Raw genomic sequence first — 24574 nt, forward strand, 5'->3', positions numbered from 1 at the left:
TCCATGTATAATACATTACAGGGGATATGATCTCCATGTATAATACATAAGGGGGGATATGATCTCCATGTATAATACATAAGGGGGAGATATGATCTCCATGTATAATACATAACAGGGGATATGATCTCCATGTATAATACATAAGGGGGATATGATCACCATGTATAATACATAAGGGGGGGATATGATCACCATGTATAATACATAAGGGGGGGATATGATCTCCATGTATAATACATAAGGGGGGGATATGATCACCATGTATAATACATAAGGGGGGATATGATCTCCATGTATAATACATAAGGGGGATATGATCTCCATGTATAATACATAAAGGGGGATATGATCTCCATGTATAATACATAAGGGGGATATGATCTCCACGTATAATACATAAGGGGGGGGATATGATCTCCACGTATAATACATAAGGGGGGATATGATCTCCATGTATAATACATAAGGGGGGGGATATGATCTCCACGTATAATACATAAGGGGGGATATGATCTCCATGTATAATACATAAGGGGGGATATGATCATCATGTATAATACATAAGGGGGGGATATGATCACCATGTATAATACATAAGGGGGGATATGATCTCCATGTATAATACATAAGGGGGGATATGATCTCCATGTATAATACATAAGGGGGGATATGATCTCCATGTATAATACATAAGGGGGGATAGGATCTCCATGTATAATACATAAGGGGGGGATATGATCTCCATGTATAATACATAAGGGGGGATATGATCTCCATGTATAATACATAAGGGGGGATATGATCACCATGTATAATACATAAGGGGGATATGATCTCCATGTATAATACATAAGGGGGGATATGATCTCCATGTATAATACATAAGGGGGGGATAGGATCTCCATGTATAATACATAAGGGGGGATATGATCTCCATGTATAACACATAAGGGGGGATATGATCTCCATGTATAAATACATCAGTGGTTCATATAGTGAACTGATGGCTTCAAAACTGTATGGCTCTGCAAAGGTGAGGAGTACAAAAAAAATGCATGGTGCCTACAGTGAAACATGGTGGTGGCAGTGACCTTCTGTGGGGCTGCATGAGTGCTGCTGGTGTCGGGGAGCTGCATGTCATTGATGGTATCATGAATTCACAGATGTACTGCTCTATATTGAAAGAGAAGATGTTACCATCACTCTGTTCCCTTGGTCGTCGTGCAGTTTTCCTAAATGACAATGATTCAAAACACACATCTAAGGTTACTGTTGCATTTCTGAAGAAGAACCGGGTAAAAGTGATTCAGTGGCCAAGTATGTCTCCTGATCTGAACCCAATGGAACACCTATGGGGGGAATTCTGAAGAGACAAGTTGAGCATTGCTCTCCATCCAGCATCCAGGATCTAAAAGAGGTCGTTCTTGAAAAATGGAAAAAGATCGATGTTGCAATGTGTCGCCAGCTTGTTCACTCCATGCCTAGAAGACTTGGTGATCTCCTTACAAAAATCATGGAGGTCATACAAAACACTAGATGGAGTTGTTTTTGTTGTGGGGTGGATTCATTTTTGCATCAACTCATTTGAGTAAAACTGAAGATTTTGTCTTCTAAGTTCTATTATTAACCTTTTCTTCATGTAATGAGCTAAACAAATCTTCTATACAACTCAGTTTTGTCAAATATTTGGAAATTGTTCTTGTGTTCATTGAGATGTTGATTAAAATCTGACTTTTGAAAAGGAGTGTATGCTGAGCACTGTATATCAATGTTAGTATGAACCCAACTAAACTAATAATAAAGAATGAAGGTACCTATGGGCTAAATAGTGCTCATCTTACAATCTCTATTGGGAAAAATACTCATTACTTTCACTCTTCCTTCAATGACTAGGAAACTGTGTTTTATTAGCACCTAGAGGAACAGCAAAAGACATATTAAGCTCTATCTATTTTAGTGTAAACTCAGCTAAACTACATAAAGAATAAGGAATGAAAGTACCTAGGGGTTCACAGTGTTCATGCTTTACAATCTCTATTGGGGAAATACCCATGACTTTCCTTTTTTCAGTAACTACTAAATACGTTTTATTAGGAACCTAAACTTTTTTTTTGTAAGAGGAACAGCAATAGAAATATTATCTTCTATCGATTTTAGTGTGAACCCAACTAAACTAAGTAAAGATAAGGAATGGAAGTGCCTATGGGCTAACAGTGTTCACCTTACAATCTCCATCGGGAACAAATACTTAATACTCTCGCTCTATCCTCAGTATCATGGAAACCTGTTTTATTAGGAACTGAACATTTTTGTTAAGAAGAGCAGGAAAAGAAATATTAAATTCTATCCATTTCAGTGTGAACCCAACTAAAGTAACAGTATTCATACTTTACAATCTTTATTGGGGAAATTATTATTATTATTATTATACAGTACTTATATAGCGCCAAAGGGTATGCTCAGCGCAGTACAGTAGCAAGGGGGACAGAACATGAGACAAGACAGTAACAATACAATACACGAGGGGTTCGAGGGCCCTGCTCTTTCGAGCTTACAATCTAGGAGGGAGGGGAAGGTGTCACAGGAGGAGATGGCTGTGGGGGATGGAGTAGTAGGAGGAGTGGAGGAGGTTGTTAGGTGAGGTCAGTTGTTAGGTGAGGTTGGGGTAGGCTTCCCTGAAGAGGAGGGTTTTCAGGGTGCGCCTGAAAGTGAGGAGGGTAGGTGACAGTCTGATGGATTGGGGTAGGGCGTTCCAGAGGATGGGGGAAGTCCTAGAGAAGTCCTGCAATCGGGTGTGGGAGGAGGAGACCAGGGAGCTAGAGAGTAGGAGGTCCTGTGAGGAGCGGAGGGCACGGTAGGGTAGTATTTGGGTATCAGGTCAGTTATGTAGTTTGGGGCGACGTTGTGAATGGCTTTGTAGGTCAGGGTTAGCAGTTTGAATTTGATGCGTTGGGCAATCGGGAGCCAGTGAAGGGACTGGCAGAGGGGGGAGGCAGATGTGGAGCGGTTGGTGAGGTGGATGAGTCTAGCCGCTGAGTTTAGGATCGACTGGAGTGGGGATAGCGATCGTTTGGGTAGGCCAGTGAGAAGGGAATTGCAATAGTCCAGGCGTGAGATGACGAGGGATTGTATGAGTAGTTTGGTGGTGTCTGGGGTGAGGAATGTGAGTATCTTGGAGATGTTGCGGAGGTGGAGCCTGCAAGATCTAGATAGCAGTTGGATGTGGGGTAGGAAGGAGAAATGGGAAATACCCATGACTTTCTTTTTTTCAGTAACTATTAAATTCGTTTTATTAGGAACCTAAACTTTTTTTTTTTAAGAGGAACAGCAATAGAAATATTATCTTCTATTGATTTTAATGTGAACCCAACTAAACTAAGTAAAGATAAGGAATGGAAGTACCTATGGGCTAACAGTGTTCACCTTACAATCTCCATCGGGAACAAATACTTAATACTCTCATTCTATCCTCAATATCATGGAAACCTGTTTATTAGGAACTGAACATTTTTGTTAAGAAGAGCAGCAAAAGAAATATTAAATTCTATCCATTTCAGTGTGAACCCAACTAAAGTAACAGTATTCATACTTTACAATCTCTATTGGGGAAATACCCATGACTTTCCTTTTTTCAGTAACTATTAAATACATTTTATTAGGAACCTAAACTTTTTTTTTTAAGAGGAACAGCAATAGAATTATTATCTTTTATTGATTTTAGTGTGATCCCAACTAAACTAAGTAAAGACAAGGAATGAAGGTACCTATGGGCTAAATAGTGCTCATCTTACAATCTCTATTGGGGAAAATACTCATTGCTTTCACTCTTCCTTCAATGACTAGGAAACTGTGTTTTATTAGCACATAGAGGAACTGCAAAAGACATATTAAGTTCTATCTATTTTAGTGAGAACTCAGCTAAACTACATAAAAAATAAGGAATGAAAGTACCTAGGGGTTCACAGTGTTCATGCTTTACAATCTCTATTGGGGAAATACCCATGACTATCCTTTTTTCAGTAACTATTAAATACGTTTTATTAGGAACCTAAACTTTTTTTTTTTAAGAGGAACAGCAATAGAAATATTATCTTCTATTGATTTTGGTGTGATCCCAACTAAACTAAGTAAAGTTAAGGAATGGAAGTGCCTATGGGCTAACAGTGTTCACCTTACAATCTCCATCGGGAACAAATACTTAATACTCTCGTTCTATCCTCAATATCATGGAAACCTGTTTTATTAGGAACTGAACATTTTTGTTAAGAAGAGCAGCAAAAGAAATATTAAATTCTATCCATTTCAGTGTGAACCCAACTAAAGTAACAGTATTCATACTTTACAATCTCTATTGGGGAAATACCCATGACTTTCCTTTTTTCAGTAACTATTAAATACATTTTATTAGGAACCTAAACTTTTTTTTTTTTGTAAGAGGAACAGCAATAGAAATATTATCTTCTATCGATTTTAGTGTGAACCCAACTAAACTAGGGAATTATTAATGTTCACGCTCTACAGTCTCTGTTGGGGAAAATACTCATTACGTGTGCTCTATCCTCAATAACTTGGAAGCCTGTTTTATTAAGGATCAAAACGTTTTTTTAAGAGGAACAGCAAAATAAATATTAAATTCTATCCATTTCAGTGTGAACCCAACTAAACTAACAGTGTTCATACTTTACAATCTCTATTGGGGAAATACCCATGACTTTCTTTTTTCAGTAACTACTAAATACGTTTTATTAGGAACCTAAACTTTTTTTTTTTTAAGAGGAACAGCAATAGAAATATTATCTTCTATCGATTTTAGTGTGAACCCAACTAAACTAAGTAAAGATAAGGAATGGAAGTACCTATGGACTAATGGTGTTCACCTTACAATCTCCACCGGGAACAAATAGTCATTACTCTCGCTCTATCCTCAGTATCATGGAAACCTGTTTTATTAGGAACTGAACATTTTTGTTAAGTAGAGCAGCAAAAGAAATATTAAATTCTATCCATTTTAGTGTGAACCCAACTAAACTAAGAAAAGAATAGGGAATTAGTGATGTTCACGCTCTACAGTCTCTGTTGGGGAAAATACTCATTACGTTTGCTCTATCCTCAATAACTTGGAAGCCTGTTTTATTAAGGATCAAAACGTTTTTTTTAAGAGGAACAGCAAAATAAATATTAAGTTTTATATATTTCAGTGTGAACTCGACTAAAGAAAAGGAATGAAAGCACCTCTGGGCTAACAGTGTTCACACCTTGCAATCTCTACTGGGGAAAATACTCATTACTTTCTTTCTTCAATAACTTGGAAATATGTTTTATTAAGAGCCTAAAATTAGTTTTTTTTTTAAGAGAAACAGCAAAAGAAATTTTAGGTTATAGCGATATCAGTTTGAACCCAACTAAGCAAAGAATAAGAAATTAAAGGATAAGTTCACTTTTCGTAACAGGGTATTTAGGGTATAAAATGTAACATGTTACTAGATGATCAGCCCCTGCTCCTCCCCGATCCCCTGTTAGGTGTGATCTTCTCCCCCCCCCCCAGCTGTCACAATTTAACCACTTCAAGTCCGGACACTTTCCCCCCCTTCCAGTCCGGACACTTTTCCCCCCTTCCAGTCCGGACACTTTCACCCACTTCCTGTCCAGGCCAATTTTCAGCTTTCAGCACTATCACACTTTGAATGACAATTGCGCGGTCATGCAACACTGTACCCATATGAATTTTTTAGCATTTTTTTGAGACAGATAAAACTTTATTATGGTGGTATTTATTCACCATTGGGATTTTTATTTTTTTTGCTATATAAATGAAACAAACATTTTGAAAAAAAAGTAAAATTTTGCAAATAAATAATCTTTCTTCATAAATCTTGGCCAAAATGTATTTAGTTATCTTTTTAGTAAAAAATATTTACCCAAATGAGTTTATAACCAAAAATTATAATTTTTCAAAACATTTTTTTTACATTTTTATTTTATTTTTTTATATTATTATTTATGTTTTTTTTCTTCTTTTAACATACTGTCACCCTAGTAGTACAGTGTTACCATAGTGACACTGTACTACTTGTGGGGGTGATGAAGATTTTTTTTTTTTTTTTTTTACACTGATTGCTTTTCCACCCATATAGGCTGTAAAAGCAATCATTTCTCCTTCTCTCTGGCTGAATTCTTGCAGCCATTGAGAACTACTGTGTGAGCTGTGATTGGTCACAGCTTGTCACATGGTACAAGACTGTTGTGAATAGCCTTGTACCATGTGACCTCTGTGATCATTCACAGATTTCACAAGTGATAAGCAATGATGTCAGGAAGTGACATCTTGCTTACTACTGTTCATGTGATCAGTGATTGGCCAATCAGTGATCACATGATCGGGACCTCACACAGAGGTCCTGTATAACGATCGGTGTTCCGCTGTGTCCGGAGGACACAACAGGCACCGGATTGTGGTGCCACGCGCTCCCAGGGAGAGCGCACAATCCAAAATGGCGGGCGCCATTTATGAACGGCAACCCGCCCCTGCACTGCCACCATCCGGCCGTTTATATACAATGGCCGGATGGGAAGTGGTTAAAAAAAATGTGGCCATGTGGGGCTCTGCCCACTTGGCCATGTCACTCATTCACAGCATTCTGAAAGTGGGAGAGCTACAAGTTCCAACAGCCTTTGCTGCTGTCAGTTTGTGATTCTCAGTGAACTACCATGGCGCTCCACAGTTCATTGATTCTTCCTGTCATTGTGTATCTGCTTGCCTGTATGAGTTACAAGCGGACAGATGCACTGACAGGTCATCAGGAGCCCTGTATGGCACCAGAAATGTGCTGATCGCTGGTGAAATGCTTTAAAGCTTCCAAAACAAAAAACAGTAAATACGCATTTTTGTTAAAAAAGGGAACCTTTAAAGCAGAAATCCGTGAACATTTTTTATGTCCTGTGCAGTGGGGCTGTGCTGGCATTCCATGGGTCAAATGTTTGTTTTGTTCCAGGGGAGAGGACACTGAAGATATACTCACCTGACCAGCCCATCTTCCCCGCACAAGACTGGTCCTTTCGGTTCCACCCCCACCCCCCTCCCAGTGGTCTTGTAAATGGGCTGTTCCTGATGTCAGCATGCTCAGTGCATGCTCCTCAGACATTATCTATTCAATTTCAGATCATTACAAAGGACAAGGGGGCACTCTTTACATCTGGAGGAAAAGAGATTTAAACTTTACAGACTTCTTAATGTAAAAGGTGTGAAAATGTGGAATAGAGTTAATTTCACTCCATCCTCAATAACTAGGAAACCTGTTTTTTTTCAGAACCTCATTTTTTTTTTATTTTTGTTTAAAGAGGAACAGCAAAATAAATATTCTATTCATTCTATTCCTTTCAGTGTGAACCTAAACTTTTGTTTTTAAGAGGAACAGAAAAAAAACCCATTTAGTGATGGAAAAAATGTTACAATATATCAATTTCAGTATGAAGCCAACTAAAGTAAGTAAAGAATAAGGAATAGAAGTATCTATGGGCTAACAGTGTTCACCTTACAATCTCTATGGGGAAATACTCATTACTTTCAATCCTCGATGACTGAGAAATATTTTGAATTAATTTAAAATCTAATCTTTGGGGTTTTTTTTTTAGAGGACCAACAAAAGAAATATTAAGCTCTATCAATTTTAGTGTGAACCCAACTAAGCCAAGTAAAGAATAAGGAAGGAAAGTACCTATGGACTAACAGTGTTCACTTTACAATCTCCATTGAGGAAAATATTCATTATTTTCTGTCTATCCTCAATAACCAGAAAACCAGTTTTATTAAGAACACATTTTCTTTTTTAAGAAGCACAGCAAAATAAATATTAACTTCTACTCAGCCTGAACCCAACTAAACTAAGCAAAGAATAAGGAGTTAATGGTCTTCACACTTTACAGTCTCTATAAGGGAAAATACTAATTACACTGTTCAACAAATTTTTATTTTTTGCCAGTTTTGGAAACAAAAGGATCCATTTCTTAATGAATTTCACATTCTGAGTTCAAATATAACAATGAAATTTGTCAATTGGCTCTAGTTTTTCTGTAAACGGAAAGTTTTCTACTATAGGCGTAATGACTACATAATGCACAATAATTATATAGATAGATGTCTTTCCACAAATATAAAGCAAGTGATATTGACTACATAACAAAGCCTAAATGGCATAATATATTGCATAGGATTACCAAGAAAAATTATAGCCATAAGCTAAGTTGAATCATTTTAATACTTAGGATTCTCACTAGTTTTGTCTTCAGTTTGTGTCGGTTTTGCTTCTCTTGGCTTTTCTCTTGTATTCGAGGAAAGGGCTATCTCTTACAACTGCACGTGACTACACGCTTCAGGTTCTTCCTCATTTGACTCAACCACGAAGGATTCTGGTGCTTTAGGAATTGGTAGCCCCTCTCCATGAGGAACTGGACGTATTGCCGATGGAATATTTGGATAGTGCACAGATAACTTTTTCTTCTTATTTAGCCCTTTTACAATTGGAGGCACCATACAAAAGTAACAATTACTAACATGATCTGTTGGCTCTCTCCAAATCATTGGCACAGCGAAAGGCATAGATGCCTTTTTTCCATTCAACATTGCTCCAGTGCCGTCCCACAAGAATTGCAGCATATATGTGGTGCCCAGCTCTTGTCCTGGTCTCCTATCTTGCAGCCAAAATACAAGTTGTAGGCTTAATCATTCCTGTTATCCTCCTTTTTTGTGAGATAAAAGTTATTTCACCGCAGATATAGCAGAAATTATCTGCTTTATTCACACAAGTTCGAGGCATTACTGAGTAGCCTATATAAGCATAAAACGAAATGTAAAGACGCTGTGGAACTCCAATCAGCTACAGATACTGCAGCTTTTATGCAGTGAAGTGATGCAATTAAAGGCTAATATTGCATCATCTCAGTATACATGCAATTTTCTATTGGTCACCAGTATCAATTGCGCAATATGCAGCTGAAGTTGCATCATCATTTTGAATGGCTTACGTCATTAGATGGGTGAATATATCATGGAAACTAGAGCCAATCAACATTTTTTAGGGTCATTTTCGCTTTCAGCACCCCAAAATTATGTAAGATTAGCTAATTTTATGCCCAAAACTTTTTACCTGTTGAACAGTGTTATTTTCTCGCTATCTTCAATAACTACTAAACCTGTTTTATTAATAACATATTTTTTTAAAGAGGAATAGAAAAAAAGAAATATTATGTTCTACCCAATTCAGTGCGAACTCAACCAAAGAATAAAAAAGAAAGTACCTATGGACTAACAGTGTTCACAGCTTGCAATGTCTGTTGGGGGGAAAACTCTTTACTTTGTATCCTCAATAACTGAGAAATCTTTTTAATTCAAAATCTAAAGGTTGTTTTTTATTTTAAAAGAGGAACAACAAAAGAAATTTTAAGCTCTTTCAATTTTAGTATGAACCTAACTAAACTAAGTAAAGAATAAGGAATAGAAGTATCTATGGGCTAACAGTATTCACACTGTCATGGAAATTTTGTATTTTTGGTTGAACTTTAAATGTGTCATATATGAGTGTTATTCATATGTCTCTCGTGTGGCTTAATTAAAGCTCTGAAGGCTGCAATTGGGCCATGCGCATGTACAATGTATGTATTACAGTACTCAGCTCGGTAATGGATGAGATGGCAGATCTGCGCTTATAGACCGGCGTGTATACCGCCACGGCATTCGATGCGAATGCTACCGGCGGTAGGCCGCGGATGTGTATCCACATATCAGCAGCATAGTACCACGTGGACTCCGTACCGCAAGGCGCCAAGCAGTGCGAACTCCGCGGGTAGGCTCATATATATCTTACAAGCCATTACCAACCTGAAACTGTATCTGGATGGATGTGTTTTAATAAAGATCGTATCGGGCCCAATCAGATACAGACACTGTTTAATCTAGGGGATGCTTGTACAGAGAATTTACATATCACTAGGAGCTAGTAGGACAGGAAGTCTGCTCTCCTCAGAGCATGGGGGGGGAGGGGAGGACTGGTGATAGATAAAAGGAAAGGCTATGCTCCAATCGGAATGTACATCCTGTGTATAGGCACTCCCCATTGCATTGTTCTGTGGGAGGGGATTGACCTTATTGATTTGGGGAGCGTGTGTCTGCTTGTAAATAAAAATCGGAGGCTAGAGTTGGATCCGCCTCTTTGTGAATTCCAACAGCAACCTGAGAGTGTCGCCTGATCATTCCTGGGTAACCGAAACTCCATTTCCCCACATCTCAAGATAGCTAACCCAGTTGGAGGGGCAGGAATCATGTAGTTTAGCTGCAGTCGTGGTAAGCGAGATTCGCACAGCTTTATGGGGGATTTCTGCGCATCCAACTGCGAGTACTCACGGTAAGGAGAAATTAGTTCAAAGCGAATTTCCTAGACAACACCTTACAATCTCTATTGGGGGAAATACTCATTACTTTCTATCCTCAATAACTGAGAAATCTTTTTAATTCAAAATCTAAAGGTTGTTTTTTATTTTAAAAGAGGAACAACAAAAGAAATATTAGGCTCTATCAATTTTAGTGTGAGCCCAACTAAACTAAGTAAAGAATAACGAAATATAGTACCTATGGGCTAACAGTGTTCACCTAACAATCTCTGTTGGGAAAAATATTCATCACTTTCTGCCTATCCTCAATACCCAGGAGATCTGTTTTATTCAGAACCAAAACTTATTTCTTTTAAGAAGAGCAACAAAAGAAATACTAAGTTTTATCCATTTCTAGATTCCCCAAAGGATACGTTTTGAAAATCTGTAATTCCTGCTACACCTCACATTTCTAACCGCGGTGATATTATGTAAATCTGGCAATTTTATGCTATGTGATGTTCTCTATGAAAGAAGCTCTGTCATTATGCACCTCTCCCTTGTCAGTACAGAGACTGGTACACTGTGTACAACCAAGGCACACTGATTTTGTTTGTCTCCCTGGATCAGAGATCGGACAGCTTGGCAAGCTGTATGCAAATGTAGTTTCTTTTTAATTTTTCTTTTAAGCATTGAGTTTATTGGGTTTTAGGACATTGTAAAACAAAAAAACAGACAATGTCAATACACAGGGCAGGAAGAGAGAGTGCATTACACAAACCAAATATAGCAGCACCAGTATATCAGCATCAACTGAATATAGTATCTCAGTTTCCCAGAAAGTCTGGAATCCAGAATACCTCTTAACAGCCTCAGAACTGACAAAATGTTCTAAATAAGTAAAGTGTCCCCTAAAGGCTTTGAGGAAAGATTAGCTGAACTCAGTTTATTACATAAGGGGGGGGGGGTTATGATCACCATGTATAGATGACCACCATGTATAGATATGTTGTGCCCTCCTAGTTAGGTAGGGGGAGCTAGAGTCCTGATTGTTAGAGAGGAGGGCTGAGTAGCAGCCTGGATGCAATAGCCAGGAGGTCAAATTTGGGTCAGGAGCTGAGAGGCTCTGCAGACCAGCCCTCTGGAATATCCCTCTGCTCATGATCTTTGGAGAAAGGTCTAGAAGCAGTGGGTGGATCTGAGGAGTGGCTGGCCTGAACTCTTGAAGGATCCTGGCCAATCCCCAACAGGAGGCTTAGAAAGGGTCTGAGACAACCTTTAAAAGTTTCTGCAGGAGAGTTTGGGTGGAAGACTGCTTCAGCTGCAGGAGAGTTCGGGTGGAAGACAGGAGGAAGATGTGAGGCTGAAGGCAGGAGCCTGGGAAGGGGCTGTCAGGCTCCGCCCAACGGGATCTCTAGTGGTCCACAGCACGGGGTTTCCCAGGACGTGGAGTCTAAGTCCCAGTCTGCCTTTTCACCAGAACCCCTGATGGCTGGGATGGACTTGGTGCAAGACTGGAACCAGGTCGCGCCCCTGGGCAACCCTGGCGGTGGTAGAGGGGTCCCGCTGAGGGGGTGTGCCCAGGATGAGCCTGCTGTGAAGGGGATGACAGGTCCCGATCTGAGCGGGATGGATGGGATGACAGGTCCCGATCCGAGCAGGATGGATGGGTGACTGCTAGGAGTGAGCGAGGTCAGACTAGCCGGGTCAGTATCGTGCGGGCAGCGTGGTACAGGAGGAGCAAGCGGAGAATGGTCGGGGTCACAAGCCAGGTTCAGCAGGTAGCGGGCAGCGCGGTACCGAGGGTCAGGCAGAAGAATGGTCAGGAACGAGCCGGGGTCAGAGCAGGAGAGGGTCAGCATAAATCAGAACAGGCAGAGTTTGGCAACAAGGAAACGTACTTACAGGAACAGGAACAAGACCTTGCGGCAACTTGGATATGCACAGGGCAGTTTTAAATAGAGCGCCCTGTTCTCCCATTGGTGCGGCCGCGATCGCTAGTGCACATGCGCGGCCACCGCCGCGATTGCCGAGGACTCTGTGCTCGCCGGCTCGGACGGATCGGCAATCTGCGCATGCGCGCACCGCCGAGAGCCCGGGATCCCTGACAGGGGCCCAGATGGAGAGAGAGGCTCACCTGCAGGCAGGGAGCTGGAAAGAAGGAAGCTTAGAGCTTCATTGGCCCCCAGAGTGAGGACCACCTGTACAGCAGGGAAGGAGCGGCTCAACTAGAAGACCTGTTAGCAGCTACCAACCCATCAGCGGTACAGGAGATCTGAGTGAGTACCCCTGAACGCCCTGGGCAGATGGGGGAAGGGCACTCTGGTGGGAAACCAGACTCCTGTCTATCTAGGACTGTCTATTTCTTAAAGCAACAGGCACCAGATCCCCTGCTCAGGGATACCTCCAGACTGCTGGGTGAAGGAAGAGGAGTTTATCTAGGACTTGGGGTGGTACATTAGGAGATGCTGGATAGCTCTCCAACACAGACTGTGTTGCAGTGAAGGCTTGTAAATAGTTCCAGGAAGCTGTCCTTAGTTCATTGGTTCCATTGGGCATCCTGTACACCCCTAACCCTATCCCAGTTTGAATCCCCTAATAAAAATAACAAAACCAAAGCTCAAGGATTGATCTCTGACTCTGGATGCAAGCCTATGTGGAAATGTGTGTTGCCTGGCTGTGCAGGACTATAGGGGGACCCAAAATGTTTGTAAGGGGGTAGTGCTACAAACACATAAGGGGGGCAGAGGTGGCTCTCTAATTAGGCATATTAGGCAGTCGCCTAAGACCTCGTGCTCACAGGGGCCTCAAGGCCACCTAATTTGCCTAATGCAGCCACTGGAAAGTGATGCAGCAGCTCCATAGCCACAAAGCCAGCAGTGCGGTGACCCCCCCCCCCTCCTCCCGTGGTTCCCGGGATCTTCGCTCTAACCAGAACCCAGGAACACTACCACCGGCTAGAGGAGGGCTGAGAAAAAAAGCCCTGACCACAATTATGTGGAGCTTCCATTTACAAAGGCATATCAAGCTGCAAGAAACATAGAGAAAATCAGAATCCTTGGTGGTTGTAAGCTACAGTAGAGTGCTTTGAGTGGGTAGACATTGTCCTTCTACATAGTCATAGTAATGGACGCTTATTTCCAACTATTTATAGAACATGATACAGACGTTCTCCCATTCTCTACGACAGTGTGAGTATGACTCCTTGTTTTCATCTTTTTATGGAACAAAGAAACAAGTCATCTCTTCTTTTATCCCACAATAGGAAAAACTTCACAATATATCAATACTGGTTGCCTCATTGAAGCTTCTTTGCTGTAACTGATGTTGTCCTTTTCATAGAGCAGGGATGACCTGGTATTTTCATCTATTTATGGACCATAAGATGCGTCAGTACTTTTAATTCCACAATAAAAAAAAATCTCAATATACAGTATACTGTTGCCCCCTTGAAGTTTATTTTTTGTCCTTAGATTCAGACTGCCTGTATCTATAGAGCGGTGTGCTCATGCTCTCTTATTATCTTCTTAATGGTGAACAATGTCACACGTCCAAAGAGGTACAAAGGTCCCCAGCATACTTTCAAGCCAACCAGAGAAAAAACCTAATTTGTTTCAACTTCTCAGGTTAAAAATAAATTTGCAATTATGTATAAAAGCCACACGGCTGCGTCTTATCAGAAGTCCATCTCTGCCACCCCTCTCTGCCAATCCCTCCACTGGCCTCCACTCAGTGTCCTCCATCCCTCTCTGCCAATCCCTCCACTGGCCTCCACTCAGTGTCCTCCATCCCTCTCTGCCAATCCCTCCACTGGCCTCCACTCAGTGTCCTCCATCCCTCTCTGCCAATCCCTCCACTGGCTTCCACTCAGTGTCCTCCATCCCCCTCTGCCAATCCCTCCACTGGCTTCCGATTGCCCAACGGATCAAATTCAAAATCCTAACACTGACGTACAAAGCTGTCCACCATACTGCCCCGAACTACATCACTGACCTAATATCCAAGTACCACCCAACACGCACACTCCGCTCCTCACAAGACCTCCTTCTCTCTAGTTCCCTGGTCTCCTCCTCCCATGCCCGCCTCCAGGACTTCTCCAGGGTGTCACCCATCCTCTGGAACTCCCTGCCCCAACCCATCAGATTATCACCTACTCTCCTCTCCTTTAGGCGCACCCTGAAAACCCATCTCTTCAGGGAAGCCTACCCCACCCCCTGCTAAACCTGCCGACCTCCTCCACTCTTCCTACCACTCCATCCCCCGCAGCTATCTCCTCCTATACCACTATCCCCTCCCTCCTAGATTGTAAGCTCCAAGGAGCAGGGCCCTCGATCCCCTCATGTTTTGCATTGTATTGGTATTGTTCTGTCACATGTTCTGTGCCCCTTTGTAATGTACAGCGCTGAGTGAACCATTGGCGCTTTATAAATACTGTATAATAATAATAATAATAAGTGTGATCCTCAACTCTAAATTATCTAAGTATCATAACTATGAGCAGGGGAGGACTGACAACTCATGGGGCCCCCGGGCAATTGGGGATCATGGGGCCCCTGTGTCCTTGCTCAAACTCAAAAAAGCCTATGACAAAGGTACCAGGGGCATCTCATGGGGCCCCCTACTGACCCCGGGCCCTCGGGCAGTGCCCGAGTTTCCAAATGGTCAGTCCGCCCCTGACTATGAGACATACGTAGCAAAGCACAAGCAGAGAGCAGGCTTACCTGGAGTCAGTCCATTCCTAATTAAACATCTATAGCAATACACTAGAAGTGCAGACATCACCTTTACAAAGCAGTTGAAGTCTTCCGGTATGTGCCTGCGCCAAATCCAAAAAACAGCAGTGGCAGCCATTTTGATCTTCCTAATACTCACAAACAAGAAAAGGTGCACATGGGCAAACCAATATACATAGGGGTTTCCTGCCACACTTTCAAGCCATATAAATAGGACCAAAAACTAGAAAGCCAACCAGCAAAAAAATATGGGACCGCTGGGAGTGGTTCGGTCCCCGGGCTGGCTGTGCCGTGCTGTCAGTCGGACCGGTAGTGTGTGCGGGGTGGATGCCTGGCCGGGGGAGCAGCAGGATCCGGGAGTGTGCAGCCATTTCGGACTGAGGGATGCTTTCTATAGACGGCCTCCTGTGTGCTTTCAGGATTACTGGACCCAGGTCCCATCCGATCCGGAGGATGGAATAACTCCTCTATGACCAGACCATTTCTTACCATCCATGAGAGGGACCTCTGATTGACATCACCTTAAACGCCCACACCATCAAAGAGAGAGAATTTCAGCCCAGACCAGGTTCCATTGAAGGGAGATCTCCAGGCTGGTAAATATTAGCTAATGCGCATTAAGATTGCGCTTCTGGTGAGTTTGCAATCCCACTAATCTATCGCACACCACCGGATGATTATCACTTCCCATTTTATAGTTGATTCCTGACTTCCAGAATTTTTGCGCACAGCCTGCTGGAATTTCACTTTGAATAGCACCTTCATGCCATAGAGCATACATATTGGGACTCACATATGTGTTTACATGTGCTCTTTACTACTTTTTTGATTGATGATCATGACTTTATTCTGATTGAGGATCATGATGTTTTAGATAAATTCAGATATTTATTGGTTTATTTCATGCGCTGCACTTTCCCTTGGTACATTTGATTTTATTGAGAGGACTTGTAGTTCCTTTTTTGGTGCATATAGCTGCTATTTCTGTTAGCGCTCGCTGATTTTCTTTTTGTTAATATTTTTGTCCAGTCCATTTTTTGGGTGGAATGTGGCAGATTTGGCTTTTTGTGTCTCCATTCTTTTGTGTCATACCAATACAAACAAAAGAAATAAACATGAGAATGCCTAAACATTTGTAATTGCAACATTTTTCTGGGCGAAGAGGTGCGTTATCTGACAGAAATGCAGGGGTGCCGATATTTTTGGCCATGACTGTATTTTTTAACAAGCAGCTCTTTATTTAAATTCTCAATCCAGGGCACACATTATGAAGACACCTCATTTCCTGCTCAAGCTTTAAGCTATGCCCCACCTCACACTTTTCAACAGTCCAATGTGAGATCCCATGAAAGTCACGTGGAATCCTGGACGGATGGGACATACAGCCAGCTGATGCCATCATCTCATTCTAGGCACAGAAACTTTATTGGACTGTAGCCTCCCTAGCGGTCTGATTATGTCCATATTTCTGTGCTCAAAGCGGTACATTTTTTGGCATGGAAATATGTAGTTTTTTTTTTTGTAGGCCTGTAATTCTTAGGAATAACTCACTGAAATCTGTCCGAACAAGAGTCTAGTAAACATCCCGGGTATGATAAAACTTGAAACGCGAAATCATAAATTATAATTTAATAAATAATCATAAAAAATAATAATAATACATTTAATTTAATAATATAATCAAACCAAAAACACTGAAATTTGAAATATAGCGCCAAGTTCGCACATCACTGAGCAAAGTCGCAGAATCGTTTTCAGTGTCTGATGAGGAATTTCCCCACAAATCATTATCACTCAATTCTGCAAGTGGTTCTTATTTACTATCGCTGTTCTCTAGCCGGTCTAAAACCGCTTTTGACCTAAAGGGACGCCTTTTGGACGCCATGGACGTTTCTCAGTTTCCAGGCAGAAAGAACAGTACCGCTTTGAGCACAGAAATAATGACATAATCAGACCGCTAGGGAGGCTACTAAGGAATATGATGGTTGAACAAGTTTAATTCCTGTTCAATTTTTCTTAAGGAACAAAGGTGAAGGTAAAATTTGCCTAAACCTGGCAGTTATTCTAAGGAATTATTAAAATTCAGAGTTTCATTAAGTCCCGGGAAAAAGTGGGTCATGTGGAGAGTGATCACATCACCTCACGAGATACGTGTCACTCTTATTGACAGCTTGCTGGAAAAACAATTTTCTAATGCTAATTATGTCTATCCGGAGATGTGTAGAAGTGAAGTCCATCATTAAATTGCTGGTGCCTTCTGTGCTGGGGTCAAAAGAACACAGAAAGCAATCTTTTAGCTCTTGGCCAGTCAGCGTATTATTATTTTTTTTCGTTTTCTCCACAAACAGCTCCAGGTGAAGTATTGTCGCCTCTGCTTATAACATTTTGGATTCTTGAGGAGTGTTAAAGGGTACTTTCACCTTTACCAACATTTCTGGATAAATGAATATCTTGAAATCACACCAGTTAACCAAATTGGGCATTTTATGTCTCCAACACAAGTCATACGATGTTGATGAATATCTGCTTTCCCATTAATTAAAGAAGAATTCAGCTACGGATGTTGGTTCAGCTCGGACCAATGTATCCATACCAAGAATTTTATTTAATGTTGTGCCTGATATTGTCGTACACCTGTACCTACAAATAAAGGTCAATCCACCCAAAACTGCCCGACAGTTTCTTATATTTCTTGGAAACCCTATTGGAAAAAATCTCTGCACTGAATTCTTGGGTCTTGCAGTGGCCATGATGAGGGACTTCCACACTCCAGACTGAATGTTTTTGAAAGGTAACATTTAGTAGTTGGTCAGAATCACCTGAAAGTCCCACATGGACAGGAACAGAGATGAAAATTATAGTAGCGAGATCTCATCGTTGGAGTATTCAAGACATATAGCAAGCCAGGGGTTTACTCAGCCCACCCTACTGCACCTATAACTAAACAATTAGTTGTGGATGGACTGACACTTAATTAAAGGCTCAGACCCAGAAAGTTATTGGTAAAATCTATCCACATATTAGATTTAGTGAGATGACTTTAAACGGCAAGACCCACATAGAAGAAAAATATATTTGAAATACTACAATTTTGGCCATATTAAATATATTTCAAAATATATTTCAATATATATATATATATATAATATACATTATTATATACATATATTATATTATATACACTGTATGTTGAAATGCGTTTTTATTACAAAATATATGTAAAATATTTGTAAAAATACATTTTCAAATATACTGTGTGTCTTTAAAAATACAAATCTACATATTTAAAAATTATATTATAATATGACAAAAAAAACAAAAAACAAAAACATATATATATATATATATATATATATATATATATACTGCATGTTGAAATGCATTTTATATATATTTTTTAAAATATTCTTCAGATTTTTTTTAAAAAATCATTTTAATATATTTTTACATATATTTGTAAATGCATTCCAAAAATGTAAAATGTAAATTTGTACTTTTAAAGACATAAAATCTATCCACATATTAGATTTTGTGAGATGACTTTAAACGGCAAGACCCACATAGAAGAAAAATATATTTGAAATATATTTTAAAAATATTCTTCCCAAATATATTGACATATATTTGAAATACTACAATTTTGGCCATATTAAATATATTTCAAAATATATTTCAATATATATATATGTGTATATATATATATATTATATACATTATTATATATTATATACATATACTATATTATATACACTGTATGTTGAAATGCGTTTTTATTACAAAATATATGTAAAATATTTGTAAAAATACATTTTCAAATATACTGTATGTCTTTAAAAATAAAAATCTACATATTTAAAAATTATATTATAATATGACAAAAAAAAAAAAAAAAAAAATATATATATATATATATATATATATATATACACTGCATGTTGAAATGCATTTTATATATATTTTTTAAAATATTCTTCAGATTTTTTTTAAAAAATCATTTTAACATATTTTTACATATATTTGTAAATGCATTCCAAAAATGTAAAATGTAAATTTGTACTTTTAAAGACATAAAATCTATCCACATATTAGATTTTGTGAGATGACTTTAAACGGCAAGACCCACATAGAAGAAAAATATATTTGAAATATATTTTAAAAATATTCTTCCCAAATATATTGACATATATTTGAAATACTACAATTTTGGCCATATTAAATATATTTCAAAATATATATAAATTTGTACTTTTAAAGACATACAGTATATTTGAAATGTATTTTTAAAAATATTTTTCATATATTTTGTAATAAAAACACATTTCAACATACAGTATATATATATATATATATATATATATATATATATATATATATATATAATATGGCCAAAATTGTAGTATTTCAAATATATGTCAATATATTTGGGAAGAATATTTTTAAAGTATATTTCAAATATCTTTTTCTTCCATATGGGGAGGCTGCAATCCTGCCCGAAAAAGCTGCAATCTAGCATTCTTGACCAGAGACACTGCTCAAACCTTTATTGATTTAATTGGATAGGATCGTGGGTAATATAGCTGCTCAAGTTCAGGTAGTGAAATTCTCTCCTTAGTAGGGATATTTTGTGCATACTATTCAGAAACACTGGAACTGAACAACTGTGATGTTCCCATGAAAATTCAGTGGGCCACCGCAACAGTTCACCATGGGCAGGCTTGGCCACAGGTAGCACTTACCCCTGGTGGGTTCACCAATTAAAAGAATAATAGTAAATATATATAAAAAGATAAAAAAAAAAGAAGAAATACATACATAAATGAATTAAATCAAACTAGAACAATTTTAAATATATTACATAAAAAACAAACATTTTTTTTCTTTTTTTGGAGACAGCTTCCTCTGATCCAAGGCCTGTCTAATTTTTGGTAAAGATCCTCTTTAGGGCCTTATACCACTCTCTCAGATCTTAAAAAATGGTTTGCAATTGCATTCCAATTGCAAGAAATAAAGACAAAATGGGGGAAATTTACTAAAATTGGAGAGTACAAAATCTGGAGCAGCTGTGCATGGTAGCCGATTAGCTTCTAACTTTAGCTTCTTCAATTAAGCTTTGACAATAAAACCTGGAAGCTGATTAGTTTCTGTGCACAGCTGTACCAGATTTTGCACTCTCCAGCTTTAGTAAATCAATCCCAATCTGTCACTATAAGGGGGTGCTTGTACAAAGACTTTCCCGATGGCTGCAGGGATGCCTCAGCCAGTGGTGTATTTCGGTTGTGTGCTGCCTTAGGCAAGATTAATTGCGCTCCCCTGCCCTATGTGGTAGGAGAGATTCCAGCACTCACCCACCGGCAACCCCAGGAGCAATGATTAGGAAAGCCAGACATCTTCCTTCTGCGCTGACTTCTGACAATGATCTGAGAGTCAGACGTCCTTCAGCAGTCCGCACTGCTGTGCCTGTGCCTTACCTGGTCTCCATTCTCAATCATCACCAGCTACCACGTGTGTCATTTCTGCCGGGGGAGGCCCAGCCCCATGAAAAATGTCGCCCCAGGGCAAATGCCTTGTTTGCCTTGTGGCAAATACACCTCTGGCCTCAGACACTTATAACAGCTATACTACCCATGGAAGACAAGCAGACAGCAGCAGTGGAACCACCATCAGCAAGGAACATCTAACAAAAGCATTGTAAACCTTCTTAAGGTAGCAGTGAGAAGGCCTTGCCCCAATTAGGTCTCACATGCATGGCTTGTTCATGATGGTCAACGAGGATGTTGGCTCCATTTTGGATACCAACAACCAGGGGCGGACTGAAAACTCATGGGGCCCCCGGGCAATAGGGGATCATGGGGCCCCTATGTCCTTGCCGAAACTCAAAAAAGCCTATGAAAAAGGTACCAGGGGTATCTCATGGGGCCCCCTACTGACCCCGGGCCCTTGGGCAGTGCCCGAGTTTCCAAATGGTCAGTCCGCCCCTGCCAACAACCTCAGAAGTGAAGAAAGACCCCCAAGGACAACTGGGTGTCTAGGAAAGACCAGTGGCTGTAACTTGCCTACCATCCTCTAGAGGGGCTGACCTGCCATGTTGCAAGTGTCTTAACAAAAGCATTGTAAACCTTGTTAAGGCAGCAGTGAGAAGGCCTTTCCAAAATAGGTCTCCCATGCATGGCTTGTCCATGTTGGTCAACAAGGATGTTGGCTCCATTTTGGATACCAACCACCTCAGAAGTGAAGAAAGACCCCCAAGGACTACTGGGTGTCTGGGAAAGACCAGTGGTTGTAACTTGCCTACCATTCTCTAGAGGTGCTGACCTGTCATGTTGCAAGTGTCTTAACAAAAGCATTGTAAACCTTCTTAAGGCAGCAGCGAGAAGGCCTTGCCCAAATAGGTCTCCCGTGCATGGCTTGTCCATGTTGGTCAACGAAGATGTTGGCTCCATTTTGGATACCAACCACCTCAGAAGTGAAGAAAGACCCCAAAGGACTACTGGGTGTTTGAGAAAGACCAGTGGCTGTAACTTGCCTACCATCCTCTAGAGGTGCTGACCTGCCATGTTGCAAGTGTCTTATCTGAAAGGATGTTAAGTACACAATTTTTTCTTACTTCAATGAGATTCAGATCCAATATCTTCTGAATCCCGAACATTTTTATCTGTTCAACTGAACTGCACATGAATCAAAGCTGAGCAAGACTACACATGACCCAGGAGCTAAATCCAACAGGAAGAGCGGGTACCCTTCATAATGGCCACAGCAGGTGGGACCCAAGAGCCCCCCAAGCGATAGAACCCTGGGATGGTTTATCTCTCCAGCATCCACCAAAATTTTAAATGACAGATTGGAGAGGACAAACTCTCTTCACGAAGGAGAATAAATGTCACGCTCAGTTTTCTTAATTCTTTTTTGACAATCTGTCACCTTTTTTCTTATCACTGCCATCCAACATCTCAACTATCAGTGTCAGGCTTTTACAAACTGAAAAAGGAGTAGGCAAAACTTCAGGGCAAAATATTAAGCGATCTCTATAAATAAATCTTTGAGGCATACCAGAAAAAAAAATGTAGGAGAATAAAATAAAAGTATACATACTATGTGTTTGACTCAGTAATGTGGTGACATCGTTTTTGAGGTTCCTATATTACGCATATCCGTATTTCACGTACTCTTCGGTTACACGATATGACAGCGCACTGTAATTAATTTTCCTCCTCCATGTTCATTTTTCTGTTCTATTCATCTTATATCATCTGCTTTTATCCCTCTGCATCCTTGGCCCCGCACTGCTTCCTGCTCTTCCCGGCTTTCCGTTAAATTAATTTAAATGAAAATAAGGAGTGCGCATTACATAGGGAAGATGTAATATATAGGAGAGATGATTCTCCTTAGGCAATATAAAGCCCATGGGATTGTAAGCGGTTCCACACTATGACTGATGGCTCTATAAATTAATCTTTATTGGACGCGGTCTGCGAGATATAAATGGAAATAATTATGTTTCCAATCTCTGTAGGCCGTAAAACTAGTGATGAAAGAATAAGAAAAGGTTGTTTATGTATTGCCATATCTATATGGGAAACATAGTTTCAAACACTGGCTGTTACACAGACCAATCTAAGTAGTTAAAGAATGTACAAATGTCTGACACATGCATAAACTGTTATCCAATAAATTACATCTACGCCCAGTCATTAACATCTCAAACTTGAAGATGTTAATGTCATATCAAAATTAAAGTGGACCTTCACCCTTCCCATCCACTTTCAGCTGTCTCAATCCCCCCCCTCCTGAGAATCTGACTTTTTTTAATCACTTTTTGCAGGGAACCCTCCCCACACTCCCTGGATTCTCTCCTAGGCGTGAATGATATATCCTAATTAAAAGGTATGCGCTAATAACAAACTTATACAAAGGTGTATATCATCATCCAAAAAACATTAGTGTTTTAAATAAATAATTATAGTGTCCAAAAAATATATATATATCTTCAGTGACTTGAACCAATTGTGAAAAATCCACCACCAAAGGAGATTAAATGAACTCACCAGAGCTAATGGCTGGTCAGATTATAAACCAGCAACAGCGCTTGTGCTCTGGGAGCAATGAACCCGATGTCCAAATAGATATGGTGATGTTTCAGATACTTCCAGATAATAATAATCACAGACAAACAACTTTGCAGCCCGAGCTCTTATGATGAACTTCTCCACTCTTTCTCATACCTCCATGAGAGCATGCAGTACACTCAGGGACAAAAAAGAGAACATAATGGTGCAATACATTTTTTTCATTTATCTCTTTAATAAAAAAGGTATAAGGAAACTCACAAACAAGGTGTCCAACAGACACCAGCTTGAATCGCAAAAAAGGTTTGAGATACAGTTAACGCTCACCGCGGATCTCTCCCATACAGCACAGAACAGCAAGGCTCTCTAACGTCCACATCGAGTAGGCTACACCTACGGCCACATCACCCTGAATGCGCCCAATCTCATCTGATTTCAGAAGCCAAGCAGGGTAGGGCCTGGTTAGTACCTGCATGGGAGACCACCTGGGAATACCAGGTGCTGTAGTCTTGGCCTGGTTAGTACCGTGGATGAGAGACCGCCTGGGAATACCAGGTGCTGCAGGCTATGCCCATGGCCACATCACCCTGAATATGCCTGATCTTGTCTGATATCAGAAGCCAAGCAGAGTAGGGCCTGGTTAGTACCTGCATGGGAGACCACCTGGGAATACCAGGTGCTGTAGGCTAAGGGTGTAGCCTACTCAATGTGGATGTTAGAGAGCCTTGCTGTTCTGTGCTGTATGGGAGAGATCTGCAGTGAGCATTAACTGTATCTCAACCTGTTTTCATGATTGAAGCTGGTGTCTGCTGGACACCTTGTTTGTGAGTTTCTATTAAAGAGATAAATGAAAAAACCGTATTGCACCATTATGTTCTCTTTTTTGTGAGCTCAGCATCAAAAGGAGATCCACCTTAAGTAGCTGGAGCAAGGTGCCTCAGTGTCTCCAATGCCTCAGTCCAGAGATGATGAATCCACACCATATTCCAGACACATTAGTGCTGGTGTTGTCCTGTCACTGAAACCTCTTTTTTTATTATAGATTGAGAAGCGCTCGCTTTATTATTTATATTTTAGTCTGTGAATGATATATACAATAGCCTGCAACCTCCTGGGATATCCACATCACGCATTTCACCGGAGCAGGGGTGGACTGACCATTTGGACTGCCCGAGGGCCCGGGGTCAGTAGGGGGCCCCATGAGATGCCCCTGGTACCTTTTTCATAGGCGTTTTTGAGTTTGGGCAAGGACACAGGGGCCCCATGATCCCCTATTGCCCGGGGGCCCCATGAGTTGTCAGTCCGCCCCTGCACCGGAGTACTCTACCAAGCATGTGACACGGCACATCATTAGAGGGTTGCCCGTCCTTTTCTAGTTCTTGCAGCTGGCCACCTGATAATACGGTGCATGGA

At 40.4% G+C, this 24574-nt stretch overlaps 2 pseudogenes; both read left to right on the top strand.

Annotated features, from left to right (window-relative positions):
* The first annotated feature begins 23552 nt into the window (after positions 1-23552).
* On the top strand, positions 23553-23671 carry LOC149434178 (5S ribosomal RNA; annotated as a pseudogene).
* A 59-nt stretch (positions 23672-23730) lies between these two features.
* Positions 23731-23849, top strand: LOC149434179 (5S ribosomal RNA; annotated as a pseudogene).
* The last annotated feature ends 725 nt before the right edge of the window (positions 23850-24574 follow it).

This window comes from Staurois parvus, unplaced genomic scaffold, assembly GCF_062004578.1.
Source record: "Staurois parvus isolate SC_StPar_1 unplaced genomic scaffold, SC_StPar_1.0 ptg001811l, whole genome shotgun sequence".
Taxonomy (NCBI): Eukaryota; Metazoa; Chordata; class Amphibia; order Anura; family Ranidae; genus Staurois; species Staurois parvus.